This window comes from Lissotriton vulgaris, chromosome 7 (genome assembly GCF_964263255.1).
Source record: "Lissotriton vulgaris chromosome 7, aLisVul1.2, whole genome shotgun sequence".
NCBI lineage: Eukaryota > Metazoa > Chordata > Amphibia > Caudata > Salamandridae > Lissotriton > Lissotriton vulgaris.
The window spans coordinates 1,719,363,733-1,719,376,096 of NC_141695.1; positions in this window are offsets into that span (position 1 = coordinate 1,719,363,733).

The window sequence follows — 12,364 nt, forward strand, 5'->3', positions numbered from 1 at the left end:
TATGTGACTCTCTCTCTCACCTTCTGTGTTTCTGTCTCTCTCGCCTTCTGTGTTTCTCTCCTCTCTCTTTCGCCTTCTGCGTTTCTCTCTCTTTCACCTTCTGTGTTTTTCTCTCTTTGGCCTTCTGCATTTCTCTCTCTTTTGCCTTCTGCGTTTCTCACTTTTTCACCTTCTGCGTTTCTCTCTCTTTCGCCTTCTGTGTTTTTCTCTCTTTCACCTTCTGCGTTTCTCTCTTTTTCGCCTTCTGTGTTTCTCTCTCTTTCGCCTTCTGTGTTTCTCTCTCTTTCGCCTTCTGTGTTTCTCTCTCTTTCGCCTTCTGCGTTTCTCTCTCTTTCGACTTCTGTGTTTCCCTCTCTTTCGCCTTCCGTGTTTCTCTGTCACACAAAGTGCCTTAGCTTTAGTCAACTTGTCACTAAAAAGATAAATGTTTGAATCTGTTGGTCGGTTCTAGGAAACATGATCCAACAAGCGAGTGTTCTTTTAATTTGGTCTTTTTCGCAGCAACGAACTTCTGTTTAGGCTTTGCAAAACAATATTGTAACAAGCATCGCAGCACAAACGATTTACTTTTAATGTTTAAAGTAAAGCGCGGGTGCCGCGATTATACCAAAAGTAAAGAAATAGAAAAAACATCTATTTCTTTACTTTTTCTATAATCGCGGCACCTGTGATTTACTTAAAAGTAAAGCGCGGGTGGCGCGATTGTAGCAAAAGTAAAGAAATAGATGTTTTTTTCTATTTCTTTACTTTTGTATAATCGTGGCACCCGCGCTTTACGCCCAGGGCCTTAAAATAATTGAAAAGGAGGGGGACCACACAACCCCACCCCCCTTTGAGACTCTAAAAGCCCCAAGGACCTCACCCACTGGGATCGGCTCAAGGACCCTGTACCGGGGAGCCTACCTCAGGGACAGAGTCGTTTCCATACCTGCACTGATGTAGGCAGGGAAAAGTGTTTGCTCCCACCTGTCAGGCGCATTTTTAAATCTCCCGGCTGACAGGAGCAAACACGTATTCCCTACTTGCAGGAGCGCGGGCAGGGAGGCAAGTCTGCTCTTACCCAGCAGGAGATTTAAACATGCTCCTGCTGGGGGAGAGCAGACTTCTATGTAACTGCTCGTACTCGACAGGCAGGGAAACAGACATTACTATTGCCGGGAGGGAGCAAACAAAGAGACCGGCTTCCTCCATGCGTGAGCAATGCCGGCTCCGGCACTACGCAGAAATCAGTACGGGGCCGTGGGAGCCCTGGGGCCAGTAGCGGTCGGTGGTGGGAGATGCTGCCTGCGGTGATGTGGGGAGGGGGAGGGGCAGGGTGGGGGGTAGTAATCTATGGATTACGGAGGATTACAGGTAAGTAAACATATAAATAAATAAAACAAATGTTGTTGCGCGCACTGCATCCCCAAATGCACCTCTACACACCTATGACCCATTTGGAACATAAACATTTTGTAAACACTTACACACATTAGCAACAAAGAGTTTGTACAATATGAGGTAGACAACAGGGATAATACCTGCCACTATGCAAAGTATAAAACAAACTAACACACTCGTTGATGATTTCATCAGTGATGTCTTCCATGATGTCATCAAACACATGTTTCGCGAAGAATATTCGCTTCTTCAGGGCTGTTAAGTAAAGAATATGTAACATTTAGATCCCAGGTTACAACATCGCATACTGATTAATTCACATTATTTATAATTTTTATGATTTTTGTAATTTATTTTTGAAAAAAGCCCAAAATTTACGAAATTTTTGAAAATACAAAATAAAAATTAAATCCCCAAAAGGTACATTGAGTTGCCTGAGATGACATAGAAAAAGAACGCACAATGAGAATATCAGTCATTCATAATTGCCGAATTTTACATAGATGTGAAAGGACAAAGAGGACATGAGGGCATGAGAGAAGCTTCATCCTCTAGTGCAGGATTTAAGTTTTCTGGTAAGCAAAACTTACTGAGCTTATACGGCAATTCAATTATTCAGTCAATTTCTACAAAGAAAACTATCACACATTTTTGTTGAAGTGATATTTTCACAGAATCCTATATTTCACAGATCTGTCATAAGTTAATATGTCACATCTTATATTATACTTTATATTGACCTCTCACATAGAGATCTCAGATTCAAAATTAAAACATATTTGACATCACATTTCAACTGAAAGTTTATATCTATGTTAATGATAAGTGGTATCATATACCTTCATCACGTGTACTTGTGCATCTTGCCCTTAGTGGTTTCCAATTCCACTTTTCTGTTAGATCGTGTGCATATCAATCAAAGTTCGGGAAATTTCCTCTCATATCTGTAAATAAAGTGATTAGTATTGAGACTCTATTCATATCGACTATAGCCCTTCGAGCAAACAAATTCTAACCATATATGCTCCAAAGGAGCAGATGATCTGAGGACAACCAGTCCGAGATTATGGCCCGCATTTAAACTATATCAGGGTTGCGTATTTCAAACTATGCCATCCATCTCTGCATGGATTGCATTGCACTCCGATCATTGCGCAAACAGATACCAACATTGGTTACATTCCCATCAATTTAAAATAATTTGTGTACCTACGGTTTTACCGTCCGTAAGAACTGTTCTCACCACATAAGTTTGAGGACTGATGTTTAACTCCAGATTCTTGGGAGGACCTTTGCAGCCACTTCTGATAATTCACCAGAATTTCTTTTCATTTTGTGAAGATATTCTGTCTAGCAGCTCTTGCCATAGCTTATGCGAGTAGTATTTCTTTTTGTATTTTAATAGACCCTTATATGGTTTTCTTTTCTCCAAAATAAAGCTGTTTATTTGCCTACATATCGGTTCTTTATGGCCGGGGACAGTGATTTTTTCAATTTTGGACATTCCTCGTCATACCAATCTCTACCATCCTGGGAAAACTTCAAAGGGTCGCAATAAATTTGATGCTCTGTTTCCAAGGTTATTTGTGCCAATAACTTCCCAAACATATGCATTTGTAACTGTTTTTGCTCCACGTTATCTAATATCTTACTGTGTAATGTTATCCATTTTGAACTAGTTGTGTAGATATCTATTTCCTTGCCATCTTGTGGCCTAATAACATTTTTCCTATTTGAATTTAAAATAGCTTTAGGATTTTTTATAATTCGAGTACAGTTTGACTCATGAAGACAAAGTCCTGGGTATTTCAAGAGTAAAATCAATGGGTTGTGATCACTTTCGAGCCTACTAATTACTCCCATAGCAATGATGAGGTGCAGGCGTCCATATTTATTGCTATATAATCAATAGTGCTTTGTCTGGTCCCAGCTCGATATGTTGACTTAAGTGGGTTGTCTGATTTAGTTCGACCATTGAGCGGACGGCGACCTTCCTCTACCAGGACCTTAAACATTAATTCCCATTTCTTTGTTTTCTTACAATAATCTCTCGATGGGAGAGGTATCCCGCAAGCTCTATCCTCATCAATTACCGATTCATCAAAGAATAGTGGGTGCATCTTTGTATTGAAGTCACCACAAATGATTTTATAAACACATCTTGATTTGAACAACTGAGCCAAGTGGCAAATTCAATCTCCTATTGTGAGAGCTAGTGAGTATTCAAGCCTCTGGCCTTTTACAGGACCATTTGGCCACCCAATTGTCTCAAAGGGTGTCTAGACCCACACATGTAAAGGCTATTTACTAGATACTGTGTTCTACAATGAAAATATGCTAAAAGTTCAAGATCCATCTCCTGTAACCTGATCAGACCATTTCATGAACCCATTTATTTTGGAAACTCCTCATCCGCCTTCAAAAAGTCATTTGGAAAGATCGTCTTTGGTCTAAACTGTCTATTGAATCATGAAAACAAGTACTTAATGACTCTAGACCTATTCTTGGTTCAGATCCGACTTTAGAAAATGAAAAGATCTCACAGTGGATCAAATCCACACTTGATCAAGTCTTCCCCCTAAAATCTCACAGCAGACGGGTAAAAGACAAATCTACACCCTGGTCAACTCCCAATCTCAGAAAATTAAGATAAATATGTAAAAAAGCAGAAAGGTTTTCGAGAAGACATTACAGGGCGACAAGTAAACTGAAATAGCGAGATACCATTAGAATTACCCAAGTAAAAATTATAAAAGCAAAAGCAGCATACTTTAAGGAAAAAAATAACCTGTGCAGCTAGTTCCTCTTGGTAAGGTTTCACATTGTTAAAACTCTTTTAGAGCCCCCCCTCCACTGCCCCCTTGGATCCCCACCCTTACGGTGTAGTGATCTTGCAAGATTTTTCAGAATAAAATTGAGAAGATATATTGCAATTTTCAACAGTCGACTGGAACTTGTAACTATAGTCGTAAGGAAGACTTGTTGGTTATTAACCAGGCCATGCCCAGTGATTTCTCCTCTATTCTGACACTTGATAGTCTTGCAGACATCTTGAGTAAAATGAAATCCTGTTCTCCTAATGACCTACCGCCTCCACGTATTTTAGCCAAAGTAGTAGACGAGATACTTCCTGTCGTTCTTGAAATGGCACACCTTTCTTGAACCGCAGACTTTGTCCCGGTGGCATGGAAACATGCCATAGTTAAAGGATTACTAAATAAACCTAATCTGGATCCTCTTGATTTAGGAAATTATCGACCGATTTCTCTTTTCTCTGGGATAAGTAAAACACTACAAACATATGTTAACCTAATATTATCTGAAATTTTAGAAAATCATGATATTTTGCACTGCACCCAGACTGGATTCCGACCCTACCACGGCAGAGAGGACCACTATTCTGGCTGTGGTGGAAGAAGCTAAAGGGCTGCTAGATCGGGGGGCTCTACAACTATTATCCTCTTGAATCTTAACTCAACATTTGATATAGTAAATCATGATATTCTTGCTTATAGATTACAGAGTGCTGGAATCTTGGGACTAGCCCTTTCCTAGCTTAAGTCCTTCCTTGAAGACAGGTATTTTCAGGTCTTGGACGAGACTGTACGTCAAATACTTAACCCTAAAATGCGCAGTAACTCAGGGCTCGTCATTGAGCTTTACTCCCTTTAATTTGTATATGAGGCCACCTGCAGATATCGTTCATCCCATCGGGATTTTGATAATCTCTTATGCAGACGAAACTCAATTGGTCTTCTCCCTTTCTCAGAGCCAAGATTCTCTCTCCTCCTTATTAGGCTCCTAAGAAAAGAGAAAGTTGCCAGCTGGATGAATAGCTTCTTCCTTAAATTAAACAGAGACAAAAGTGAGCTAATTATCCTTGGCAACAATCTTAACTCTCTTATGGCTGAGCTACTTTAGTCCCCCTCCTAACCCGAAGACAGCTATAAAGAGCCTAGGAATGTGGCTGGATAACTCCTGGAACTTTGATTCCCAAGTAGTAAAGCGTGCAGCTATCTGCTACAGCATGGCCAGGATAGCTCCCTCTAATTCCTTCTAACTAGTCTGTGCCACACTAACAGCACTAGGATGCCTATTGGCAGCTATGCGCTCTATAAGAGCTTCATAGAATAGAATAGTCACATTAACCCCATATCGACAAGACTGCATTTGTGACATTTTTTTATGCCCATGTTCCTAGTTAACCAATTTTTTGATGTTTGCACCTCAGGGTTACTATTGACTATTTCCTGTCACATAGGTTTAGCCCTTCTAAAGGTCAATTGTGGTTTGTTTTGCATGGTATGCCCAATAATAGGACCACACCTTATTAGGTGCCAGTGTTTAGTAAGTATATTCCTGATCTTCGGGTGTTCTAAACAATACCCCCTGTTCATCCTAATCTCATTTCCTGATGTAATCATTGAGCTATTTCTTTTTAAGAATAGCAGAGTTTCTTGTTTCTTTAAATGTTCCTTCTGTCTGTCTGTCTGAATGACTGTAACCTCTTTCTGAAAACGTATCAGCCAATTAAGAGCTAATCTGAGTTGTTCTTCATCGCTACAATAGTATCGCATGCGCAGAATCGCAGCGTAAGGGATATTTCATTTAAGCTTGTAAGGGTGAAGACTGTAGGTGTGTAATGTGGTGTTGCAGGCAGTGGGCTTTCTGTATGTTTTTGTAGGTATCTTATCGCCCTTTATATATACAGTCGGATCAAAAAAGTGGACTTGTGTGCTAATAGAGCTACTGAAATATAGAGTCCGATTGGTGTTGTTTAAGTTCTTTGTGAAAAGCTTGCCTGAGCTCACAGTCCTCTTCTAAATGACGAATACATTGTTGATATATTGTGTCCATAAGACCACATTTTCTGTCCATTTAGTTTTGATGCCATTTGAGATGTCATGAGTAATGTCATAAATGATGTCATAGAACATGTCATGAGTGATGTCATAAATGATGTCATAGAACATGTCATGAGTGATGTCATATGTGAGGCCATAAGGAGTGCATGGCAGTAGCACAAGTTATAGTTCTCTCTCCTAACTATAACTGGTGAATGTCTCTGGCTTTTTTTTGTTCAATATGTTAATGTTGTCGCTGACAAATTCACCTCCCTCGAACGCTACCTTTGTTGTTTTCAGGGAATTTCTAAAGTTTATGAAAAAAAATGAAAACAGGTCTTTTTATCACACCTAATTATAACATTACTTTAACCTTTGTTTCTGACAGTGAGTTTCTACGTTTAAAAAAAATTTAAAGTATTATTAAAATACGATATGTAAAACCAACCCCCTGCCACGTATGGCTGGCCTGGGCTGCGTCCAGGTCCACAGCCAACACACATAAAGGCAGCAAACCCCACACTGCACAGGACTTTAGCTTGTGCATGGCGGGGGGTTCACCACAAGGCCTGGCCCTGGGGACCCCATCCCTCAGGTTCTTTTTAATTAAAGAGGAGGGAGTCCACCTGACCCTCCTCCCCAAGCCTCTTTAGGCACTGGGGACCTCAAGCATCAGGGCTGTTGATTTTTATTAAAAGGGAGTGGAGTTGCATGCCCCCCCCTTACCGAGCCTTGCTAGGCTCTTAGGACCCCATTCCCAAAGGCCACTCCATTAATTAAGGGGAAGGGGTCCCACATGACCCTCATCCCTATTCGGGTTTCAGCCCCGGGACCCCATCCCCGAGGCCCAGTTTAATTTTCAGGGGGAGGGTGGCACACAGCCCCCTCCCCGGGCCGATTTCAGCCCCCCATGGGGCCTAGTGGTTCAGGGTATCCCACCCTGCCCCTTATATTATTATTTTTATTTTTACTTCAGGACAGGGTACTTAGTTCCCGAGTCCTGTAATGGCTGCCAGCAACATTTTTCTCATGTTGGAGGCAGCCAATCAGAGTGCTCTCTCCCATGGGAGTCTGACTGCCATGAGAGCACAATGGCCGAAGAGAAATAAAGCTCCCTGGGCCAATCAGAATGCTCTCTTTTTAAATTGACACTCTTTCAAGAGTCTGTAGATACTCTTGTGGATCATACCGACCAGATATACAATTATTTTTGTCCCTTAATTTCTAAATAACTACTGAACAGATATACACAAACCACAAAAACACACAATCTATGGACCAATATCCAGCCTCCTGCCAAATTTGGTGTAATTCCGTTCAGCAGCTTTTGCTGTAGCCTTGTCTAAAGAAGTCTATGGAAAATGCATGGGGATTTAGCATTTTGGGACACCCTTTTTTTCTCTCCCTCGCTTGCTGGATCACTCTGAAACTTACCAGGAGGAGCTGAGATGGATGAACTTTTTTGGGGGGAAAGTTTTGTGAAGATTCGTCAAACGGCGCCAAAGTTATTAGCAAACCAAAAAACTTTCTTTGGATTGAAAAGCAGACCTAACTATAACTATCTAGTCAAGTGAAATCTATGTGGAGCTAAGAATAGAAAATCTATATATACCTTGCTGTCGGAATATCCATCATGATATTCTTGTAACTTCATAATCAGTACACAATATTGTGTAGCTACACTACTACAAATACATCGAAGGGTCACTTTCCATCTTGGGAGAAGAGGGAGGGGGAGATTGCAATGCAGGATAGACAATGGGAGGAAAAAACAGGAGCAAGAGGAAGAGCACAGAGCGAGAAAGATGAAAAAAAGACAAAAGAAGGGAAAATGGAGGAAGAAAAAATGAATAACGAAGGGGGCGAAGATAATGTACCAGGACGATAGGAAGTATGAGGGAGATGGATACAGTTAGAGAAAGGAGAGCAGGAAACTGTAATAGTACAGATATAAATGAGTTAGGGTAAGCCATAAATTCAGGTGCTCAGTGCAATAATTATCATCTTCTGCAAGCTTTTGTGGGATACCATGATGATTTTGGTACTTACTGCATCAAAATCTGCAAGTTGAGGTAAATACCACGTACTTTCCTTGGAGGTTTGACCTGCCAATATTTATCACAAAACTCATAATTCTGATATTTGCGGTAACAGTGGCAGTGTCCTACTCCGCTTGCTGGCTACTGGATGAGCTGGTGAATATACTCTGCAAACGGTAGAGCGTTGCTGTAAAATTGCGCTTTTTAAACTTCATGTTTTATAAAATCTCGTGTGCACGATTTTAGCGTGTGTGCTACACCCAATTTGTTTAATAACTTTTTAAAATCCATCCGGAGTGCTGGTCTCGATTCCTGTGCCTGCCCGCCTCGGTCCGACTCGGTAATTCATTACCGTTGTGCGGAGGGCGGACAGGTGAGGGCCAGGCACTTCCGGCGAGCGGTCAGCGCTCTAGTGCTCAACTGGGGGCTATTTAGGCGGAGCCTTAGGTTAGCGCAGCTGCGGGGGAAGACAGTGGCAGTGTCCTACTCCGCTTGCTGGCTACTGGATGAGCTGGTGAATATACTCTGCAAACGGTAGAGCGTTGCTGTAAAATTGCGCTTTTTAAACTTCATGTTTTATAAAATCTCGTGTGCACGATTTTAGCGTGTGTGCTACACCCAATTTGTTTAATAACTTTTTAAAATCCATCCGGAGTGCTGGTCTCGATTCCTGTGCCTGCCCGCCTCGGTCCGACTCGGTAATTCATTACCGTTGTGCGGAGGGCGGACAGGTGAGGGCCAGGCACTTCCGGCGAGCGGTCAGCGCTCTAGTGCTCAACTGGGGGCTATTTAGGCGGAGCCTTAGGTTAGCGCAGCTGCGGGGGAAGACAGTGGCAGTGTCCTACTCCGCTTGCTGGCTACTGGATGAGCTGGTGAATATACTCTGCAAACGGTAGAGCGTTGCTGTAAAATTGCGCTTTTTAAACTTCATGTTTTATAAAATCTTGTGTGCACGATTTTAGCGTGTGTGCTACACCCAATTTGTTTAATAACTTTTTAAAATCCATCCGGAGTGCTGGTCTCGATTCCTGTGCCTGCCCGCCTCGGTCCGACTCGGTAATTCATTACCGTTGTGCGGAGGGCGGACAGGTGAGGGCCAGGCACTTCCGGCGAGCGGTCAGCGCTCTAGTGCTCAACTGGGGGCTATTTAGCCATCGCCTCACAGGAAGCGCGCAGCGATTGCGCGCAGCCTCATAGCAGCCGAAGACCAGCCAAAGAGCTGCCCGTCTGCGCCCGTCCGCGACAGGACGAGGCGACGGGGCTGGATTCTCACATCATGCCGCCCCTTCGCGCTGACACACACATCAGGTATGACTCCTCATTCCTGACTTCACTGAGGCAACTCTCCGTCCCATGTTATGCAGAGGGTAACAGACCCTGTTTTAACGGCCCGTTCTCGTGCAACAAATGTCATTATACTTCATTGCTGTTAAACAATTCTTGTAAATCTTTTAATGACCTACAATGTATCCTTATGAATGTCCGCTCAATGCCTAAACACCAAACTGAGATCTGGGACTTATTACATTCCTTGTCCCCAGACCTATGTTTCATTACTGAAACTTGGCTAAAGCCCCATACAGTGTCTGCCATTGCTCTGGGAGTGCCTATGGGGTACAAACTTCACCACTCTGACCGCCCTGATAAAACTGGCGGTGGCATTGCCATAATTTACAAAGAGTCTATTAAATTGGACGTCTTATATAGACAATGTTGCAGAGATATGGAAATAATAGTTTTTAGAATTATGCTCCCCAACAGAAAGACCATCAAAGGAGCACTTGTTTACCGCCCACCTCTTCCATGCCCCAGTTTCTCCACATCTCTTTTAGAGATACTTGGCCCTTATATGCGGGCCAATGAGGATTTTCTTCTCCTTGGAGATTTTAACATCCACACTGACCAGTGTGAATCCACAGGGACAAAAACTCTGTTGACTGATATGACAACTATCGGTCTTATACAAAAAAATCAGGATCCCACCCACGAAGGGGGTCACTGTATCGATTTGATATATACCAACTTCGATAACATTTTGTGCCACAAACCTATTCAAGTTCACTGGTCAGATCACTTTTTATTGCAGTTTAGCATTTTTAAAGCTAATAAGGGTCCCCTAAAGAAATCCCTCCCATCCACCACACGCAGACAGTGGCACAAACTTACACTGGATGCGCTAGAAAAGGTGTGGAAAAAACCCGAGATCAGAGACATTGACGAAGTAGAACAAAAGTTAACCGTGCTTCAGCAAACTCTGACGGTAGCCATTGATAAAATCGCCCCTCTGAAAACATTCAGACAGTTTCCTGTGGCTAAACAGGAAAAATGGTACACCGAGGCCCTAAGAAAAGAGAAGCAAGAATGTAGAAGGATAGAGAAGAGATGGAGGAAATCACACTCTGAGGATAATAAAAAGGCACATCGTGCAGCCCAAGCCAATTATTATAAACACATCAAGGCTGCTCGCAAAAATAACATCGCTCAACAGCTCATGGAAGCCGATAACTCTCCCAGAGAACTGTATAGGATTCTGGATACTTTTGTAAAACCTACGGCATGTATATGCCCAGACGACTTCTCACAAAGCCTATGTGAAGAAGTGTCATCTTACTTTGAAAATAAAATAGAAACGATTTATGGAAAAATCCTAGGATCCCAACCTAATAGCGATTCTCAAAATGCCTCCTCCCTCAATGAGAATACAAACCTTACCTTAACTACATTCCCTCCTATAAACACTGAAGAGCTTGACACAATAATGACTCAAGTCAAATCTGGATCTCCGGATGATCTTATTCCTGTTAAAATCCTAACCCCCCTTCGTACCCTGCTAGCCCCATACATTCAGGATATTATCAACCAGTCTCTTAAAAAGGGAAAAGTACCAACTGAATGGAAAAGAGCAGTGGTGAACCCAATCCGCAAGAATGCGGCCCTTCCTTGGACGGAGCTTTCCAACCTCCGTCCTATCTCCCTCCTACCTTATTACAGCAAGATGGCCGAGAAGCATGTCAACGCACACCTGTCCAACTACATCGAGGCAGCGGGCGGCCTAGACCACTCACAATCTGGTTTTAGGCCCAACCATAGCACCGAATCAGCCCTTCTGTCAGTGACAGATAACATCAGAATGTCACTTGACAGAGGGAGCTCAGTGATTCTGGTGCTATTGGATTTGTCCGCTGCCTTCGACACGGTGTCGCATGAAGTTCTTCTCGGCCGTCTGAAGGGAGCTGGAGTAGAAGGGACCGCCCTTGCGTGGCTGGAAAGCTTCCTCGAGGACAGACAACAAGGGGTCAAATTAGGCTCCTACAAATCTGTCTGCAGGAAGCTCACCAAGGGGGTGCCACAGGGCTCATGTCTAAGCCCCACGTTATTCAACGTATATGTGGCCCCCCTGGCAGAGATCATTAGATCTCACGGGTTCTCACCAATCTCTTACGCTGACGATACTCAGCTGCTTTTCCCCTTTCAAACCATTACACCCGCAGTCATGCAATCTTTCCAAGACGGCATGAGAGCGGTGGCAGGTTGGATGGCCCAGAACTTCCTCCAATGCAACGTGACCAAAACTGAGGTCATGTTGTTTGGAGGGGCCACCCTGCTCTGGTCCCCGGAATGGTGGCCACCTGAGCTCGGACCTGTCCCAGCGCCCAAGCAAACCATCAAGAACTTGGGGGTACGCCTGGACCAAACCCTGATCATGAAAGATCATGTCAGTCAGGTTGCGGGAATGTGCTTCCGCACAATTGGTCTTCTACGGCGTATCTTCCCTCTCCTACCAAACACCCATAGGAAGACGCTGGTTCAGGCACTAGTCCTTGGACGGGTGGATTATTGTAACAGCTTACTCATATCCGCCAACCAGGAACAACTTCGCAGACTGCAGGTGGTACAGAACACCGCGGCAAGACTTATCCTGAATGCCCCCCCCCCGCACCCCTTCCCGCCCCCTCCTCTCCCACCTTCATTGGCTCCCAGTGCAACAGCGGATTCAATTTAAACTTTGCTGTATCATGCATAAATGTATCTATGGCTCTGGTCCCAAATACCTGAAGGATATCTTTCTTCCTTATTCTCCTGGACGCATCTTACGCTCTA